This window comes from Amphibalanus amphitrite, unplaced genomic scaffold (assembly GCF_019059575.1).
Source record: "Amphibalanus amphitrite isolate SeventyFive unplaced genomic scaffold, NRLGWU_Aamphi_draft 000148F_arrow, whole genome shotgun sequence".
Taxonomy (NCBI): Eukaryota; Metazoa; Arthropoda; class Thecostraca; order Balanomorpha; family Balanidae; genus Amphibalanus; species Amphibalanus amphitrite.
In genome coordinates this window covers 311,457-333,122 of record NW_024881643.1, presented here as the reverse complement: position 1 = coordinate 333,122, position 21,666 = coordinate 311,457, and the positions used below count along the sequence as shown (strand labels likewise).

Here is a 21,666-nt window from a genome sequence, read left to right as displayed (position 1 = left end):
AGGTTGCAGAGCAGCAATTTTGGCATCATCGTGCTTTCTAGCCCGGACGCGTCGAATGGTATACTATTTGTTCGGGTGAGGTCAACCTAAGGTATTGAACTCAGGTCAAGGTCAAGTCAGAGCACCTTAGGTTACGTAGCTGGTCGAAGGAAGTCATATCGCATAGCATCCGATTTGGCAGGTCTTGCCGAGTTCATTGGTGGCTTTCTCGACTCGCCAGCTCAATTAGATCGGAAGGTATTGACGAAAAGCTTATATGATCTCAGTGAAGTCATAAACGACGAAATGCAAGGTCAATAATGTAAAATTGAATCGTCGTGTACCTTGCAAGGAGTGCATGAATTCACGATTCCGTCGCTTGAGATAGCTTTAGCTCATTCCCGACGCCAAAATAACAGTTTCTATAATTCCCCATTGACTTATAATTTATGGTGAGGTCACGTGACCGACTTGACCTCATGTCATGCAAACGTCAAGGTCAGGTCAACAAAGACGAACTATAAAAAGGATATGTGCGACGTCTTATGGGTAATATTATTCATAGGGCATACTCAATTAGTGATATGGAGATGGATCATATTTTGATGACTTTTAGGCCGAGGTCAGGTCAAGGTCAATTCAAGTGAGGACAAAATTTGAAGGTAATTGTGAAGACCCAAAAAGGTGTTGATCTGATGCAGTTTTCACCAGAAATCGAATAGTCCTATTTTAGATCCCTTGTGAGGTGTAGAATTTTGTTTGGTGCCCCGTGACGTCATTAAAATTTGAATACCTCCTCACTCCACCTTTTTACACTCCAATTTTTAGAAGAATCGTTCAAAAAAATAAGTCCGTCAGCAGGCTCCCCGCACTCTACTGGGCTAGGGGCTGTGTGTGGTACGATGGACGGCCCCCCATCAGTTAGCACTTTGCCATGGCTGTCACAGCTTCAACTGTTCCCTGCAAACAAAAATGGCAAAAGCCAAATGGTTCTATGTCTGTGCACTTTAGGTGCACAGAAAACTGTGCACTATCATGACTCATGGCCTGCGGCGAGGTGCGTAAAAAAACTGTGCACTACAACAGGTGCACAGAATAAAATTATTTGGCTTTAGCTAATTATTTTTGCAGGGAACAGTGGTTGAGGCTGTGACAGCCATGGTATTTATAACGCTACTAATGGGGGCCGCCTATCGTACCACACGGCACACAAAACCCCTTATAGCCCAGAAGTGTGGGGAGCCTGGTAACTGATAATACCCAATGCACCCGCCCATGCCGATATGAAATAATGATAAAGTACTGCACAGTGCACAGTGTACAGTGCACACCCGCAGGTGATCATTGGCTGGCCGCCGCGGCCGACCGCGAAATGACTCACCGACCCTGTCACCTGACCGTGACGGCGGTGTCAACGGAGCTGTGACACGCGGTGTCAGGTCAGTTGACACGGAGTGTCAGCTGGCCCACCGACTGCATAAGCCAAGCTCGGTGACACAGAGTGTCAGCTGAACTGTGACGCGAGCTTATCAGGTGAGCTCTGACCCGACCCACAGTTTTAGTTGAGCGCTGACACGACTAAATAAATAAATCAGCCGACCTGCATGTGACCCGACCGTGTCCAGTCTCCTTCCTTACACGACCCATCGCACTAACTGAGATAGAGGGTCTCATATTCGAACTAAAGCGACAGCAAAATACGAGCTCTGACACGGCCACATTCCAGCATTGCTTGATAAATATTATATAGTGAAAGTGTTCCGGAGAATCAGACGGCTCGCTGCGACAACGCTATCCGACCGTCACCCTTTTAGTCATTCTATGCTTCACGAACCCCCTTACGAAGCAGGGGGGAGTTCAGCCCCCTCAGGTTCTTCGCGAATATCTTTAAAAAAACGAAGAAACGGCACACCTGTTCATACATATTAACCGCACATATTGTAAAATTTTCAGACCCGGGTCGTTCAAGGTCAGGTCATTAGGTCATGTCAAGTGACCTTACCTAAAAAACGTTCCAATGTTCGCTGTAGCTACACCGACTGAAGGATCGCTTTGATGCTTTCAGCGATTGATAAGAGTAACAATATGTATAAAGCGTATATCTCGCAATTTTAATACCTGTGGCCTAAGATCAGGTCAATTTTGTGACCTCTTCATTATAAGTTAATGGGAGGAAATTGAAATGCGCCTCTTTTGGATGAATGTCGTTCTAAACACGGAACACTCTCAAACAGCCATACACTGAAAAAAATAATGACACCTAAAAGGGGTGTTTTTTGAAGCGTACCAAAAACGCGCAGTTTTCTGGAGTCCGATTACACCCGGAATCAGACACTTTCTAGGGTATTATGACACTGGTTGAGGGTGTATTTTTACACCGTACGTCGTCAAATGATTCCCGGAATCATACGCCTTATGGAATAAAAATACACCCCAAATCAGAGTCATAATACTCTAGGAAGTGTCTGAAGTGTCTGATTCCGGGTGTAATCTGACTCCTGGAAACTGCGCGTTTTTGGTACGCTTCAAAAAACACCCCTTTTAGGTGTCACTTCAGGGAGTAATCGGATCTTGAGGGTGTATTTTGATCCCACACGGTGTATGATTCCGGGAATCATTTGACGACATGTGGTATAAAATACACCCCAAATCAGAGTCATAATACTCTAGGAAGTGTCTGAAGTGTCTGATTCCTGGTGTAATCTGACTCCTGGAAACTGCGCGTTTTTGGTACGCTTCAAAAAACACCCCTTTTAGGTGTCACTTCAGGGAGTAATCGGATCTTGAGGGTGTATTTTGATCCCACACGGTGTATGATTCCGGGAATCATTTGACGACTTGTGGTATAAAATACACCCCAAATCAGAGTCATAATACTCTAGGAAGTGTCTGATTCCATGGGTATGTACTGCTTCTGAAGCTTATATAGGTGCGGGAACCGGGGGGCAGTGCCCCAACTCTGGGGCCGTGGGGGCGGTGCCCCCACAACTTTGAGACGGAATACCGCACTTTTTATGGAAATGTTTTCTTTTTTGTTGAAAAAGTCATGACATGAAAACTAAGTGGCCTAGGCCCGGTGAGAAAACTAGATTTGGGGTCCGGGTACCCCAGGCTGATCTCTATTATGGTGTGCCCTCCAGTCTGAAAGTAGTTCCCGCACCCCTGCAAACAGCAGGTTATATAGGTAAACGTGCCACATCGAATCGAAAATTGCACTCGTGACCCCTCTGTGTGCAGTTACCATATTTAAAAGGGATTATGACATTGCCTGCTGTGATTCGAATGGCATGGCGTGATATTGTGTCGATATGTATGTATGTCTCGATCAATCCGGTGTTTCCTGAGTTATGGGATATCTGCAAGTGTGGCGTTCGATCAATGCTGTACCCCTTATTGATTGCTGCTCAGTTGCTCACCTTACTATGGCAGCTATAGCACTGACATCTACATACCCTGTTCCCTGGTCACATCAGAGCAGGTGTCGCTAGCAGCGTCAGTCGGCGCGGGGCGATAGGGAGCGGGGCTGGCTGGACGGCGCGGCGCGGGGCGGGGTGGGGCTGTCGACACGGGGAGGGGAGGGGGGAGCTGTGCCACCGCACTGAAAGAAAAAAATACCACCCTAGTTAGTTTTTGGGTGGTGGTCATATTTTGAACAGCCTTTTACTTATGGTAAACCAGTTTACGATCCAAATACTAGGCCCAATATCAAAGGAATACTATGCAACTACCAATGCTCATCAAAATACCATGGTCTTAGTACGGTAATATTTTTTCATCATACTACCTTGAAACTAAAGCATAACTAATAAGAAACCAAAGCTCTACTAACGCTAGTATTATCCTGGTACCGCCTACTAAGAAAAATACCACCCTAGTTAGTTTTCGAGTGGTGGTCATATTTTGAACAGCCTCTTACCTATGGTAAACTAACTTACGACCCAAATACTAGGCCTAATATGAATGTAAAACCATGTGAATACCAATGCCAGTAAAAATTACCATGGTATTAACACGGTAACTATATGTCGTCATACCATGCCCAAAAACCCACGTGATACTAGCACGAAACTAGGACTTTACTATCGTTAGCTACTCCCTGGTAATGCTTACTAATGACTTATCATGGTAAAACCATCCTTTTGTCATCTGGATACCAGCTTTGCTTTGCTGGCCAACCATCGTAAAACAATAGTTTACTATGTGACATTTATTGTGATATTACCAGTCGGTTAACAGGATCTTACTAGTCATCAACCAGCATGCTTCATATGCTGTGCTTTAGCCTATCCATGCCAAATTTGTTTATCATTACGACAGCCACTTACTGATGCACAACAGCATGCATGACAGTATCTACCTAGCAGTCGACAAAGCAGCTCTTCACTTTTCCAAAGCATCTACCTAGTAACCTACATGAAATATTTCACACATAAAAAGCATTTGGCCACAAACAAAGTTACGTCTGCACATAACCAAACAACGCGCATGAACAACAATTATTACAGTTCACTTTATCATCACAATGCAATCGGTCTCTTTTCACACAATCGTTGAATGTCGCCCTTCCAGCGATTTATCACGCAACACCTTCTCCAAGGGCATTGGTAGCCATATACCGAAGGTTCGAACTTCGAAAGCCAGCTCTGGAAAAGAGCAGGCATTGATATAAGATAAACCAATGGAAAGATTGATTGTGTGTGCTGCAGTGACACTCTATCTCCTACCCCTCCCACCTTGACTCGCAGTGTCCCGTGACCTAGCTCCCAGTTTGATGAAACAAGGATTTAAGATAAGTTATTTTAAAAAAATGGCAGCATCTAATAGAACAGGGGATTTGTAGGGTGAGGAATTTAGCAAATTTGGGACATTAGGCCAGAGGCTGGTTCAGGTAAAATGCCCTATAATGAATTAATTGCCATGAGGTGCAGTGTTGAGTGTTGGCAATAATTCAAAAATTCTACTCTTAACCAGCGCCCCACTGGGGTATGTTCTGTAACGCACTCCACTGGGGGAGGCGGGGGCTATTTATAGAACCCCCCCCCCCCCCCCGCTCCAACTCCGAAACTACTGGGCCGATTGTCAAAACTGAAACGGCGTCTGATAGCCCTGGAAAAACTGTCGAGCAAAACCTAATTTTATTGACCTCGAGATCACCGTTGACGTCACAGGTCAGATCAAAATAAAAATTAGCAACGTTTTGGCTTGTTAACCCTCCCCCGTATAGGGGGGGGGGGTCGAACGGACTCCCCCTCGGTTTTTCGCGAATACCTCGCGTAAAAAGCGGCCGACCGCAACGAAGCTTTCAGTACCCTCGAGTTATAATCAATTTTACACCTACCCTAAAAAATGTAATGGCCCTGACTAATGACCTTTGACCTGTGACCTACTTTTCGAGACCATGTTTGGCCGGAATCGCGATTCGGCGTATGTCGGCTCGCATTTGCCGCGCGTTTGCAGTCCTTTCGTGGTTTCAAGCGTTCAAACATGGGATATGATGCTGCTCCCATGCATTAGGGTGGATGTCAAGGTCACCAGAAGGTCAGGTCAGTTCATTGACCTTTGATGACCTCGGTTTACTTTTTCGAGTTTTATCAGCATCTTTCTAGGCTAGTTTTTTTAGCTGATTTCGAATTTAACAACCATATATGAACATTTACGAAGTAGTTTTGGTGCCTTCGTAACATGTTACGAAGCTGTCAGAGGCGGTTGCCACCTAGTGCACCTACTACGAATACCCGGCAAAACCCTTACTGGTTGACCTGACCTGACCTGACCCGACCTGGCCTAAATGCATGAAGACATCATCTATGATCATAGCTAACATGATATTCGTGATCAGTTCCCTAAAAAACCCAATAGCAGCCACGTTTTACGACGTTCTAACAGGTCCCAGTTTTCCCCACTTTTGGGTCATTGACCTGACCTGGAAGGTCAACCGATGACCTAGGACCGACGACCTAGGATAAAATTGGGTACCATCGGCTTTCTCTCGTCACGGGCAGCACGCTCGTTTTTTCCGCGAAGCTCTAGCTCAATCAGGGGCGAAACGGCAAGGAGGGGGTTCAACGGACCCCCCCTTAAACGTTCGTGGCTGAAAAACACCAATACGGGCGAGGGTTAACCCCCACCCTACTGTGGGGAGGGCTATTCATAGCCCCTCTCGTGTTTACGCAATATCTTTAAAACCGCTGGACGTATCAAAACAAAGCTTTTAGGACCTTCGGCTGCATCAATTTATTTGACACCTTGTGCACTAATAAAATTTTCGTAGCTACTATAGATCGGCCGGAAATGACGCCAGAGTGACATCATGTTCGGCCGATTTTGATGCAAAGCATTGAACAACGGTAATCGCTCTCAAGATCTGAGTTTTAACCCGGCAAGCGGTGGGCCTCCCGGCTACCTTCCGCGCGGTGGGAGGGGGGGGGGGATTTTTGACCCCCCCCCCCGAATCTCCGAAGCTACTATGACGGATCGGTAAAATTTAAATGGCGTTCGATAGCCTTGTTAAATTTGTCGAGGGAACTTCAATTTCATTGACCTCGGGGTCACCGATGACATCACAGGCCAAGTCAAAGATAAAATGTTTCACCGTTCACGGGTCTTTTAAGGAATGCGCTGCAACATCGAGTAAAGGGCATTTTGTCAAAAATCAGCGATAGGGCGTGAGTTGCCTATTATACGAGCATATGTTGCTATTGGAGGTCACTGATAATACCAGGTCCGATCACCAAGGGTCAGCACATGAACCTATCTTTACTAAGTAGGGTTGTGCGATGCATGTTTTATGGCCAATTTTTCATATTCGCCTCAATGGTGTTGGTTATAAGACCATCAGGGACGGTTTTTTTGGTCACTTTCTGGTGGAGGTCAGGTCAATGTCAGGTCAAAAAGGTCAAATTTCAGGTCAAAGTTGATAGTTTCGCATAAAATTGGTATTGATTCGATGCCACTCGTCACGGCGAGTCTAATGGTGGTCTTTGTTTTGCGCTTTGTGGTCTAGAATTGCCAAAATCGAGTTTGAAAATTTGACGTCATTAATTTTGAACAGTTTTTTTTTGTTATAACTTGGCAAAAAGGAGTTATCGATCTAATACTTGGAATGTGAATAGAAGTCCATAGTGGCTATTACATATATTCCGTTTGTTTCGAAAATCGAAAAACTTTTGGGATTTTTTGGCTATTATATCTATTTCTTTTTATTTTTGGGGTCAACTTCAAAAACAAAATCGAGAGAACAGTATAGTAGCCCTGGTAATTCTACACATTTCATGTCTTGAACATTTTTATGCATAATCAAATTTATAGACCTGACAGCTCTTCCCGCGAAGCTTTTTTTTTGGTCGACAATGGCAGAAATGACGTCACTCCGACGTAGCGGCCAACTTATCATAGCCTTTGGAAAAAAAAAATTTGGTCACAATGTGCAAAAGGGTACTGAAAGTTTGGTGAAGATCGGCGCAGCGGTTCTGGAGATATATCGAAAAAAAAACTAAAGATGGATGCAAAAAATGCCCCCCCCCCCCCCACCGCCTTGAGGGTTAAGCTAGATCCTTTTTTTTGCATGGGTGGACTCTACAGGGCTACCAAACTGATTTCGGACTTTCGAAATGTTGAATATTTTGAAAATTATAAATATAAAAACTCAGAAATTGTATTTTTTATTTTTTTACATATACGTTTCTGAATGAAAAAAAGCAGAATATGACCACGTTTCCATGGGCATCACTGATCCGGATCAGTAAAAATGGATTAGCTAATCCAGTATAGTTAGACAATATATGAAAATGAAAATAAGGGATTAACTGATTATATAAGCCTAATCCACTTGGAATTATATCATGTAACGAAGAGTTCGAGAAATATAATACGATTTAAGTTTGCTGATCCGGATCAGTGATGCCCATGGAAACGGGGTCTATATGTGTTTGAACACATATGCGTTGAATATATGTGAACTTCATCTGACAAACACCTTTTTTGTTGAAAAATGTCAACTTCAAAATTTGACCATTTTTGACCTAAAGTGACCTGACCTGACCTCAGCTATATTCAGCTAAAATGGCCTAAACTGACACATACAACACTGATTTCGATATATATGGCCTACATGAACCATAAAACATGTCTCACGTCACCGATGCACGATATAAAGCTTTCGTGACCTGGGATGAGATGGCCTTGACCTGAAAAATTCGAAGTACAAGTTCGGTACCCTCAGGTTATGTTACGCATATATTCACGAGTGTGCAAACAAAAAATGAGCCTGATCTGATTTGTTGGCCGGCGCCCAGAGTGCCAAGACGCTGATATTTTTACTTTGACCTGACCTGTGACGTCATCGATGACCTCGAGGTCAATGACATTAGGCTTCGCTCAACAATATTTCCAGGGCTACCAGGGGCCGTTTGAATTTTGACAATCGGCCCAGTAGTTTCGGAGTTAGGAGCCCCCCCCCCCCCCCCCCCCCACTGTAACGTGCTGTAACGTGCTGTGGGGCGCGTTAGAGCACATACCCCAGTGAGGCGTGGGTTAACAAATAAAAAAACACGTTGATTTCCGACGCTGGGAAATGCCCGCAATGATACCCACCCCACCACCCTCCCCCTACCCGGTCCAACAGGGTCTCAAGGAAATTCAACAACATGAACCGAAACAAAGGCTGCGATCTTTGCTGGAAATGGCACTCGTGAGATAAGTATTATTATGCTGAAGATACAACGACTTACTTGTTATTTCCGAGTATCCTCCACCGTCAGCTACGCTAACCACCCACACAATCACCGTTCAAATATTTAAAACCACGGAGCACCTTCACAACGCCGGCGCGCGGCCGGAACTGACATGGCGGCGCCGCTGCAGCAGAGTCAGACGCACGTGGATTGTTAGTAAGGGTGTAGTGTTGTCATGGTGTTGCCATGGTATACCTTACCATAGCAGCAGAAGCACACCCAGGGAACTGTTGCAAGAAATTTCTGGCCTTTCGTCCATAAAACTATTAATTGCTCAGGGTCTCAGCTAGTCCTTGGATGACGCTCCTTCCAACATATCAAAAATTGGCAAACACCTCTATGGAAAGGAGGAGACTTGATCGCCGAATTCACCTGCTGGATCCGCCCGTGGAAAGGTTGATTTTACTATGGTAGGGAATATTAGCTTACGAGGGTATCTACTAGCCTCAGGTGGTTACCACCTTGTAAACTGGGGTACAAAACCACCCCTGATAAACGTAACCATGGTAATATCAACATGTCAAGGCAGGATAGTATTCAGCACCATAGTAGGCTGGTAGTAATATGATGGTAGGCTGATGGTAAAATTTACCAAAGCTAGTAACTTAGTAAATTGATGGTAAAAACTTTTTTCAGTGCGCCTGGAGCCAGTCGGTGGGCTGCACTGAGTGTGGTCGGCACCGGGGGGCGGACGGCCGGCCAGGAGGTGTCGGCGCCGTCAGCAGGCGAGACCTGGGTCACCGCTGACTGGTCAGCGCTGAGTGCTGACCGCAGGTCAACACCGGAACTGGTACGTGACGCTCTGTGCATTGTCATGTGGTGTCTTTGATGTTTGTTGCTACATCCGTCTTCACCATCCTCATGACAAACCCATCCGCATCCCCTATCCCACTTCCCTTTTAGGACCAGACAGCCAGGCAGCCCGGTGGGTGGTGAGGGCAGTTACAGTTACTATAGGTTAAAGGTTTTCGTTACTCTACGCTCTTTTCAGGCCGGGGATATTTCCGTTCCGCCGGTGACGGTCTCTGTGCCGCTGCGCTGCAGTGCACTGTTTGACATCCGCACAGTCCAATGACCACGCTTCCATTCAGGCACTCGTTGTCCAGATTGCGAAATTTAAAGCGTATAATTTTGTCCGAAATCCTCTATATCAGCCGCAGGTTTTCATCCATTATCTTTAATTTTCATATAGCGTCTGATTACACTGGATTACCTTATCCACTTGCTCCGGCCTCCGGATCCATGGAAACGAGCTGAATGTCGACAACCAATCCATGCATCCAATTATCCCATAGCTCCGCAATGCCTTTTCAGGCCGAAATAGTTTGCTCCCAGCAAAGCAAAGAATTGTGTTGCATTTTTTTATACATATTGTTTTCGATTTCGAGCGTTGTTTTTTCTGTTTGTTCATGGGCGTAGGAACGGCTGGAACATTGTGGGTGCATGGGTGCCGAAATCCAGCCATGGCCGGTGAAGCGGGGGGGGGGGGGGTAGGGAGCGACACCCGAGCGAAGGCTCGTTACGAGCTTTGAAGGGGTGTGGTGGCAAAATGTGGACCCGAGGACCCGGTCCAAAGAACCAGTCTGGGCCCGGGTCCAGACCGGTTCCTGGAAATTTTCTGACGGGCCCAACCGGGTCCTACCATAAACTATACATCTTGCACACTACACATTATTACAAAATATGAAGTGAATGTTTCTTTGCACACAGTAGCTCATGAGTATTCCCAGTGGGAAATAGGCTGTTCTGCATGATGCAACTATGATTCCTACAAGTAGTTTGTATTAATTGACTTTTGGGAAACGGGTCCAACTGGTTCCGTTTCCAACTAAGACTGGTTCCGACTGGTTCCAGAAATGTCCAGCCGCGGGTCTGGTTCGAGTCTAGTTCCCAAAATTTTCATCTTTTACCACCTCTAGTGTATACCATGTCGAAAAGGTACCGACCGATAAGTGCATTTGGAAGCATTAATTCCCTCGCATGTGTGGGTGGCTAGGATGAGCCCCCATGGTTTTTCGCAAATAACTCGCGCAAAAAGCGGCCGATCGCGACGAAAATTTAAGCAACCTCGATTTGATTAGTTTTACACCTACTCTGAAAATTTCATGACCCTGACCCAAAAGACCTTTGACTTGTGACCTGATTCTCGAGACCATGTTCGGCCGGAATCGCGATTTGGCCTATGTCAGCTCACATTATCCGCGCGTTTCCAGTCTTTTTGTGATTGTAGACGTCCAAACATGTGAAATGATGTTCCTCCCATGCATCACGGTGGGTGTGAAGGTCACCTGAAGGTCAGGTCAGGTCACTGACCTTTGATGACCTCGGTTCACTTTTTCGAGTATTACATGTTTCTAGGGTAGTTTTTTTCGGGCTGATTTCGAATTTAGCATCCATTTGAACGTTAACGAAGTAGTTTAGTGCCTTCCAGGGCATATTTTAACAAATTTTTACTGCGTCCCAAAGTTGAGCAGAGGGCACGTGCTACGACTAAGGGCACAGGGCAAGGAACAGAGTAGGGCACTGAGGAGGGCAGAAAGTAGGGCACGACAGGTTACAGGGCATGGCACAGGACATTTTAGAGGGAAGGGTACAGGTCAGGGCACACAGCAGGGCACAGTTTAGGGAACCGGACAGGGCACAGGGCAGGGACGCAGTGGGTCAAATCAGCAGGGGCTACGTCCCAAGGCGAGGGGGCTGCGTCCCAGAATGGGACGCAGTAAGTGCCTTAAAATATGCCCTGGTGCCTTCGTAACATGCTACGACGCCGGCAGTGGTAGTTGACACCTACTATGGATAGCCGGTAAGACGCCTAATGGTTGACCTGACTTGACCCGATCTGGCCTAAATGCATGAAGAAATCATCTGTGATCAAAACTAACAAGAAATTCGTGATCAGCACCCCGAAAAAAACGATACAGCTTCACTTTACGCAGTTCTAGCAGGTCCCGATTTTCCCGACTTTTGGGTCATTGACCTGACCTGGAAGGTCAACCAATGACATAGGACCTTAAAATTGGGTATCATCGGCTTTCTCTCGTCGCGGGCAACACCCTCGTTTTTTCCGCGAACCTCTAGCTCGATCAGCCCCCCCCCCCTCCCCCTACACATTAGAAGCTGGAAAACGCCGCACACATGCGAGGGTTAAAATTGTCAATATTGATAACCGCAAAAAGTAAAAGCGGCCGACTTAGCCATTTTCGAAGATATCGGGCTAAAAATTTTGACAGTGGGTCATCGGCTCGGTATGTGTTCAATCACATGCTCCATTTCCTTTTTTTTCTTCAGCACAAATGTAAGTTTTGAAGACTATCACAAAAGCAAATGCTTCGAAAGATGGATAGTGGGCAACATATCCTGAATTTGCCGTGCTGCATGGAAAGTAGTGTTGATGAGAAAAGGGGTTTTTGGTTCAGATTATTGTGGGTGCAGAATACATTGTCTGCACCCACTGGAGAAATATTGTGGGTGCAGCTGCACCCTTGCACCCATGGTTCCTACGCTTATGTGTTTGTTTATCGTACAATGAAGTGCTGATGCATCCCCGACCCCCGTGGAATAAAACGAAGAAACAGCAAAGCCTGTCTGGTGCACGCTGAGTCGCTGACGGGTAGGCGCGCCTGTCGGATGCACACTGGCGCATTGCACTGAAAACAGACCCTCATGCGCTGTGTCGAATGGGGCGCCGGCACGCTGTATGGCGCGGTTCAGAGGGCATGTGGGACGGCCGGGCGGGCGGGGCCGCGGGCGGGTGTCGCACGGTCAGTCACTCTGTGGAAACGATGAGATCGCACGTCAGCAATGAGCGAGCTTCCGGTCCTCCCCCTGCACTGGTGAAAATTGAAATGTCGAGGCTCCAGCCCGGTGAACTGGTTCAATGTGCGGCATTTATAGACACAATAAAGCACACAATGGTAGAGCCATGAGGGAGCCAGCAAAAGGATGCTGTAGCTGAAATAGCACGACAAAATTTGAAGCACATCGTGCAAACTTTAAAATACAAAAATCATTTAAAGCATGTAGGTTTAAGGAAACTAATTTGGACGATTTTTAATCAAATTAACTACGCGTCATTTTCTAACTGAGCAATTTCGACCGTAATAACGTTTAGATGCTATTCAATGTACAGTTTGGAATAAAACATCGCGTTTTGTTTTTGCGACGGACAGCACCAGTACACACTGATATGAACGGCAGGCCGCCCGATGAAGTGTACAACCGTATGTGTGTACGGCCCTCCAGGTATTAAGTGGTTGGTTGCCAACATCACAATACTCGATCTGCATTGATGAATACGTCTAATGGCTGTTGAAAACCACTGCCGAAATGTGTGCACGAACCCTCCTCTCAATTCTATTGAGTCATTTTACAGGAGTGTCTCTGTCATTTAAAGTTATTTCACCAAAAGCACATAGGCTAACCAACCACTCTTTTGCTGGAGGGCCGTACATTGTACAGTGAACATTTCCCGTCCGTTACGCCCTCCCCAGATATCTGATATATGTCCCACCCGTCCAATGTAACGTCCGTCTGGTTCACACTCTTCTTCCTTCCAGTAGGTACTAGGTACCCCTCCCTTCGTCTATGTAGTACAGTCTGTCTTAAAAGTACCGCGCAAAGTGACGGTGGATCCATTCAGCCTGACCGAGAAAGGGCATGCTTTAATTTGAAAGTCAGCGACCAATTGACCTAGGGAATGGACGAGGATGTCAATTGCTTCGGTGACCCAAATTTATAGTTTTGTCAGACTATAGTTACTACACCTTTTTGCGTTAGCTTTTGACCATTGGGCAAAACATTTGTACACATTCGCCATATAGGTGGCGGTACAAATGGGCGGTTGGTCACAAAGAATCGCCATTGGGCAAAACTATTCGGCGATCTTCCTCTACAACTCGACATTGAACGAATGGTTCAACATTAGGCAAAACAAATCGTCAATGGTCGAAAGTATTCATCATATGCCGAGCTGGCTCCCTCTATGCCGAAGTCTGGCGAACTGTTAAACTGTTTTGCAGATCGCTCATTTCAGTGTTCAATCTGTTTTGCTGAATGGCTGAAATGAAGCACACCACGCCGGAATAGTTGTGCTCAATGCCGATTGTCGAAATGGCTCCTCAAACAGTTATGGCGAATGGTTGATTTCAAATGCAAAAAGGTGTATTATTATTTCATCATGCGCTATGAAGTATTTTGTAAATGCCTTGTCTCTTGGCTATTAAACAAAATAATATGTAAAGCACTGGAATGTTGCATTCCAGCATGCCGCATGAATGAGCTTTTGCAAGACCCTTGCAAACATTACGGGTTTGGTAAAACGCTCCACTTTGGTTGTCGCTTAAGTATGAGTTCCGCTTGCGTAGATAATGCATGTAACGTCCTGTTTTCTGTGGTAGATAGTAGATACTATTCTATTATTTAGGTAAGCAGAAACGTATTAAAGTCAGTAAGGTGTCCTGCGGAGAATACGGTTGGATGGGCCGTGCCGTTTCAAAGACAAACAATACTTGTGCATAGTGCAAGCAAAGCTGCCTAGCTAAAAAGTGACCCATTGCAAAAGATCACTGTTTCCGGTGTTTTGTCATCTATTATTTTCCCCAATCAGCAACAACTCATCGCAATAAAATCACTTTTTTAAATGAAAGCTAATACATTTTAGCATGTACGTACATTGATATGGGCGTCTTTATAGAAACATGTACATACCTTGGAAGCTTAACAATGCCTGTACGTAGCGGCATATCTGCAATTAATCGTCAAACATGGAAGTAAATTTGCGTTGCTTTTGGTGAACAATAAACTAGTCTTGTTTATCGAACTAGTCTTGTTTATTGTGTCGCAAATGACAGCAAATGACAGTCTTACCTATACCCTGTGCGTCTTATACAGTCCTCCCAACTCACCCTTCCTTCCGTTCAGTAATTACACCCCATCCTGTCCTCCCAACACTCATCCCCGTCCGTCGTCCAGTCCATCATCAGTTCATCGTCCCTGTCTGTCTATTGGCCCCGACAGTCAGTCAGCTCTCCCCTCCGTCCAGTAAACAGCACCTTACACATCAGTCCATAAAGCACTGTCCATAGCGGGCGTTTTCACGGCGCTCCAGCATAGGGCCTCCTTTCAGTCCATAACCCGGACAGCGTGCCCGGCTCTCTCCGGTCCGGGGTCATAGACCGGACGGATGCGGCACTGCTCACTACACTGTAAAAAATATTGACGAGCTATGTGTCAAAACAAGGGTCTCGAAACAGTCACCAGGTTGTCAATGCTTCCGGTACCTACCACTTGACTAGTTACCGCTTAGTTAGCTTACAGGCTGAGAACTATCCAGATCGTTATGATCCGGTATTGTAATGATACCCTAGGTGTACCTTTGTTTTGAAGTGCTGAATTAACTATCAAGGTTGTTTGACGTTTGTTTTCGCCTCAATCCGAAACGAGGAAGACCCTCATCAAATTATTAGGTGAAAGCCAGCCTCAGGATGATCAAAATACTAGGGGTAGTTTTGTCATAGTAATCTGTGAAGGTTGAGGAACAAGCCGTAGCAATGCACTCGTCACTAAACCAGCCTGAGATTATTCGCCAGGTAGCGGCTGCGTTTCCCTACTTGCTGAATCATGTTAGCAACTTTCCATTTCCAGACACTTTTTACGGCAAATAAATTGTTGGGTTATTTGGAAGGTGAATGACAATTTTATTTCTATAAGTCAATACATTTGTATTTCCGATTGCCCTAAAACTTTTTTTTAAATCGTTTGCGGTAGGTTTTTATTGTTCGCAATAAAGTTGCGCACCTGTGAATCCTTCACTTAATGCGTTCCCGGCTTCCCGGCGCCAGCTGTTGCGCTGTGCCGTGCCGCGTTCGGTCGGGGGTGCGCGAGTCTGTGCAGTGCGAGTGTTTATCACTGGGCAAACCTGTATCGTTTCCATTTGTGCAGTGTCTAGTTATGAAGAATTGCTTGCCGATATATGACCTGCAGTGATCGACGTTCTGATTCAATAACTTGCCATAAGCCATTATTCTCAACGAAATCGCGCAGAGACGTTTGCAAAGTTGTCGAGGGGGGGGGGGGGCGAAACAAGAGCGATTTTAAATGAATTGCTCTCCATGCAGTGCAATAGGACTTAGGTTTAATTTTTCGAAAGTTGTGGAGCCGCCCCCGGTGTCCGGCCTGGCCAACTCTCTCAAGAACCGACAGCTAACGGAACACTGAAGTTTCACTACGACGATTTCCGCCAAAGTTATGAAGAAAGGGCAAGTGCAAGAAGTACAAAACTTCTCTTGGTAATCAAAACTTAGGTTTGGCAAATTCCAAACCCTAAGTCACTACAACTGTGGATATAAATAAGCTGGTTATTGACGGCCAAGCTCTGGCCAATCTGAGGTTCAGACCTATCATCAAGTTCATGAGGCAGCTGCGGTTGGGCGGCTCACGGGCTCCACTGCATATTAGGCTCAGACAGGTACTCTACAAAATGTCGTCTGTGTTCTTAGGTTCAGATCTATCGATAGGTATGTGCATGCTTCTGATTCGATTGATAACTGTAAACGGGCGCTGGAAGTGAAAGATTCGCTTGATATACGAAAGGTGCATTGCAAGAAAGCATATTATTTCAGAAATACACTTTCATTTTATCTTGAGCGTTTTTGGAATGGGCCGGATGAATTCGTCATCAAACTGGTAAGGGATTTCGTTTGAAGACCACCGATATTTAATAATATGATGGTCTTCAAACGAATTCGCTGGCAAATTCGATGACTGGATTGGGCGGCGTAGGATCTGCTGGTCATCTGACTATGGGTTGAGCAATACGTTAGTTTTGACCTAGTTTGAGCTTCATTCGTTAAGTAGGAACAAGACGATGCTTCTTTTGAGCATCGTCACTAAACAAGCCGCCCTCGTTTTGACATTGTTTTTCGTTATTATTGTTACTAGGTACTTTGTTATCATACACAGCATTAACGAGGACCTGCTTCCAAAACAAGGCAGAAACGCTCCAGCTATTTTTGGGACGTGGTAAAAACTAACCGACACCTGGTAACTGTCATCTGACGAACACAAAACAAGCCAGGGGCTCGCAGCGTGTGTCAAAAGTAGGATGCAAAACTAGTCTGTACCCCCGACATTTAGCGTTGAGAATCATTTGACGACACTGAAAAAAAAGTTCACAAAGGTTTTCCTTGCTTTGGCTTTGCCAAAATCAAGACAAGCGCAGAACGTATACAAGCCTAAGTCACAGCCAGTGCATGAGAAGATCGTAGTTAGTTTTTACTTTGCTTCTAGATTTCGTCCATCTTGTAGTGCAATAGTGCCGAGTTTGTTTTCGGATACTTGCTAATGACTTAGTAAAGCAGCATTATTCAAGCATTCATTATGACCTCATTGCACGTGCAGTTCTGGCAGCTACCTTCGTCATACGGCGGCCGCGCGACTAGCGTCTCCCGTCAGTTCTGGAATTGAATTCCCCGCCGACGTGCGCGTGCGCAATATCCGCCATCGTCGTTTTTTGTCCTTTCGCTTCGCGGTCGCCGTGCGAGGTGCACGTGGGTTGGTGAGCAGGCTGGCGTTTGGCAATTTATAAGATTTACACGGATATCCGAGGCTGCGAGACCGGTGGGAGAACAACTATCAAGGTACGTTCGCATTCATTGCCCGTCCATCATGCGTAATCTGAAGTGACCTGTCTTTGAGGCCCCGATACACTGCCGGATTCAGCCACGACTTTGTCGCCGAGGCCCGAATCACATCGCAGCAAAATTCGGTGATAAGATCGCCATGCCTCCCCTTAGCTTCGTCTCATCCTCCGCCCCCTTTCAGCAACCAGCGTCCCCCTTTCTCGTTTACTCCTCTTTGTCTCCCTTCTCTATCTCCGTCTCCATCTCCATCTCCACCAGCGTCTTTGTCTTCATCACCGTCCTTGTATCCGTCTCTCTCTCTCTCTCTCTCTCTCTCTCTCTCTCTCTCTCTCTCTCTCTCTCTCTCTCTCTCTCTCTCTCTCTCTCTCTCGTCTCTCTCTCTGTCTCTCTCTGTCTCTCTCTCTTTCTCTCTGTCTCTCTCTCTGTCTCTCTCTGTCTCTCTCTCTCTCTCTCTCTCTCTCTCTCTCTCTCTCTCTCTCTCTCTCTCTCTCTCTCTCTCTCTCTCTCTCCCTATCTCTCTCTTTTTCTCTCTCTTCTCTTTCTTTTATTTAGTTGTGATTTAACTGTCCTGTCTGTGTTCTTGAATTTGTGACAGTAGTCCCTACAATCTACATGTTTCCCCAATGTCATGTCACATTTGCTACATCATACATGAATTTGCATATATGCATAGGCGGGGGAACGGGGAGGGCACCGGGGTACCGTGCCCCCTTTGATTTTGGCATTTTAACATTATAATGTTAAAATGCAACTTTCCATTTCTTTCCATGCAACGCCCATAGGGCTATAGCCCTATGGGCGTTGCATGGAAAGAATGGGCCAAAATCGGCAATGCCCCCCCCCCTTAATTGAAGGTATTCCGCCGCTACTGCATATACGAGACTGCGTGGCCATCTTTCTTCTGTCAAAATCCTGAGCAAAGTCCTGGCTACGTGTCTGGACGTGGGGCACTCCACCGCTCCCCGTCCCGTGCCTTCCATGCCCGCCCCGGCCGTCCCACGTGCCCTTTCCATTTGCAGTTTTCCCTAAACATGTTTAATGCATGCCTCTTTTCAGATAACGTCCCGAAGCCCATCGCCTGGACACTGGGCGACGCCCTGGATATATTCCTCAACGATGGCGAGGGTCCTGGTGCTGTGGTGGCCGGCGGCACTGTCTTCATCGATGGAGTAGAGCCTAGAGGTGGCGGAAGTGACAGCGAGGGACACTCTCCTCGTATGGGCCGCGGCCCTCTTCGTCTGCTCTCTCAAATACCCCACGGGCTCTCGGTCCACCTGGCGCTATCTGTCGTATCATGTCTTGGGCGTCGAAGACGAGGCGCCCAAAGACAGAGTCAGGCAGCGCTTCCATGGTGAAGTCATGAAGCACATGCTGTTTCTCGCCGTGAGCGTGGCCCTGAAGGGTGGCGCCGGTGCCGGCGGCCCGGCAAAGTACGGGTAGCCGCCGGAGTGGCGTTGTTTGCAGCTAGTCCAGAGACCGCATTTCTTTCTTCTGGCATAGAGCCAGACCGCGTAACATGGAAGGCATGATGTGGAAAACTGGTGTGATAATATTTCCTGTCATTCGTGTGTAATGAGTTCATGGAAAAATTACGCCCGGAAATGTTATTTAGCGTTTTTTTTTTTAAATAAATGATCTGGAAATCAAACTATCTTTTTTTAAGCTTTGGTCGAGAGGCGCAACGGAATATCGTACCTATGTGAAGTGGGTGGGAGGGGGGGGGGGGGGGTGAGGGAAGGGGGTTAGTACCAGGCTAGTGAATACCTGGTATTTGGGTTGGTAAGCTCGCTGTATTGACTTGGTACAGATATTGTACATCATAAGTATAAACCTTGCACAGACATGATAGTGGGTTAGTTGGAGAATGCGCAACTGTTAGTTGTACCTTTGGTGGCATTGCGAAGTGTATGCTAAGCATTGGTTATTCTATTGTTTTCCAGTTGTTTCCCTTTGGTTCCTGTAATGCCTAGCACTAGTATACGCTTTGTTGTCGCTTGGTTACTGAGTGCTCGCTGGTTGTGGGTTGGTTAAATGACAAATATTTTGGAACGCAAAGTTTTCCCTTGACATGACTTCGTTTATTAGGTCGTAGTTAGTCAATATTTTTTTCAGTGTAGGATCTGCTGGTCATCTGACTATGGGTTGAGCAATACGTTAGTTTTGACCTAGTTTGAGCTTCATTCATTAAGTAGGAACAAGACGATGCTTCTTTTGAGCATCGTCACTAAACAAGCCGCCCTCGTTTTGACATTGTTTTTCGTTATTATTGTTACTAGGTACTTTGTTATCATACACAGCATTAACGAGGACCTGCTTCCAAAACAAGGCAGAAACGCTCCAGCTATTTTTGGGACGTGGTAAAAACTAACCGACACCTGGTAACTGTCATCTGACGAACACAAAACAAGCCAGGGGCTCGCAGCGTGTGTCAAAAGTAGGATGCAAAACTAGTCTGTACCCCCGACATTTAGCGTTGAGAATCATTTGACGAGGGGCTAGTCAATATTTTTTACAGTGTACGCCGCCCAATCCAGTCATCGAATTTGCCAGCGAATTCGTTTGAAGACCATCATATTATTAAATATCGGTGGTCTTCAAACGAAATCCCTTACCAGTTTGATGACGAATTCATCCGGCCCATTCCAAAAACGCTCAAGATAAAATGAAAGTGTATTTCTGAAATAATGTGCTTTCTTGCAATGCACCTTTCGCATATCAAGCGAATCTTTCACTTCCAGCGCCCGTTTACAGTTATCAATCGAATCAGAAGCATGCACATACCTATCGATAGATCTGAACCTAAGAACACAGAAGACATTTTGTAGAGTACCTGTCTGAGCCTATGCAGTGGAGCCCGTGAGCCGCCCAACCGCAGCTGCCTCATGAACTTGATGATAGGTCTGAACCTCAGATTGGCCAGAGCTTGGCCGTCAATAACCAGCTTATTTATATCCACAGTTGTAGTGACTTAGGGTTTGGAATTTGCCAAACCTAAGTTTTGATTACCAAGAGAAGTTTTGTACTTCTTGCACTTGCCCTTTCTTCATAACTTTGGCGGAAATCGTCGTAGTGAAACTTCAGTGTTCCGTTAGCTGTCGGTTCTTGAGAGAGTTGGCCAGGCCGGACACCGGGGGCGGCTCCACAACTTTCGAAAAATTAAACCTAAGTCCTATTGCACTGCATGGAGAGCAATTCATTTAAAATCGCTCTTGTTCCCCCCCCCCCCCGACAACTTTGCAAACGTCTCTGCGCGATTTGGTTGAGAATAATGGCTTATGGCAAGTTATTGAATCAGAACGTCGATCACTGCAGGTCATATATCGGCAAGCAATTCTTCATAACTAGACACTGCACAAATGGAAACGATACAGGTTTGCCCAGTGATAAACACTCGCACTGCACAGACTCGCGCACCCCCGACCGAACGCGGCACGGCACAGCGCAACAGCTGGCGCCGGGAAGCCGGGAACGCATTAAGTGAAGGATTCACAGGTGCGCAACTTTATTGCGAACAATAAAAACCTACCGCAAACGATTAAAAAAAAGTTTTCGGGCAATCGGAAATACAAATGTATTGACTTATAGAAATAAAATTGTCATTCACCTTCCTTATAACCCAACAATTTATTTGCCGTAAAAAGTGTCTGGAAATGGAAAGCTGCTAACATGATTCAGCAAGTAGGGAAACGCAGCCGCTACCTGGCGAATAATCTCAGGCTGGTTTAGTGACGAGTGCATTGCTACGGCTTGTTCCTCAACCTTCACAGATTACTATGACAAAACTACCCCTAGTATTTTGATCATCCTGAGGCTGGCTTTCACCTAATAATTTGATGAGGGTCTTCCTCGTTTCGGATTGAGGCGAAAACAAACGTCAAACAACCTTGATAGTTAATTCAGCACTTCAAAACAAAGGTACACCTAGGGTATCATTACAATACCGGGTCATAACGATCTGGATAGTTCTCAGCCTGTAAGCTGACTAAGCGGTAACTAGTCAAGTGGTAGGTACCGGAAGCATTGACAACCTGGTGACTGTTTCGAGACCCTTGTTTTGACACATAGCTCGTCAATATTTTTTACAGTGTAGTGCAGGCAGATGCTTTTAATGAAGCCCAGAAAGAGCGTTGTACTCATGACTAATGGCTTTTTAGAAATGACGTTACTAAGCCTAAACGGTAGTCAAGGGAGAGGGGCAATAGGCAGCTGTGACACAAGGAAGTCATCACAAATTTGATCACCTGTATAAAATCGTAGGTTAAAAAATGGTAGGTGTCAGCCGTCAGACGAATTAAGTTCAATTTAACGTTTTCAAA

At 45.9% G+C, this 21,666-nt stretch overlaps 1 protein-coding gene across 1 annotated transcript in view; it reads left to right on the top strand.

Moving 5' to 3' along the window:
* Window positions 1-9,385: 9,385 nt before the first annotated feature.
* The window catches only part of LOC122382830 (hexosaminidase D-like), a 62,590-nt gene continuing 50,309 nt past the window's right edge, over window positions 9,386-21,666 (top strand). Inside the window, exon 1 of the mRNA XM_043368666.1 lies at window positions 9,386-9,501. The gene's annotated coding sequence lies outside the window, so the exon portion shown is untranslated. The remainder of the gene's footprint in view (window positions 9,502-21,666) is intronic.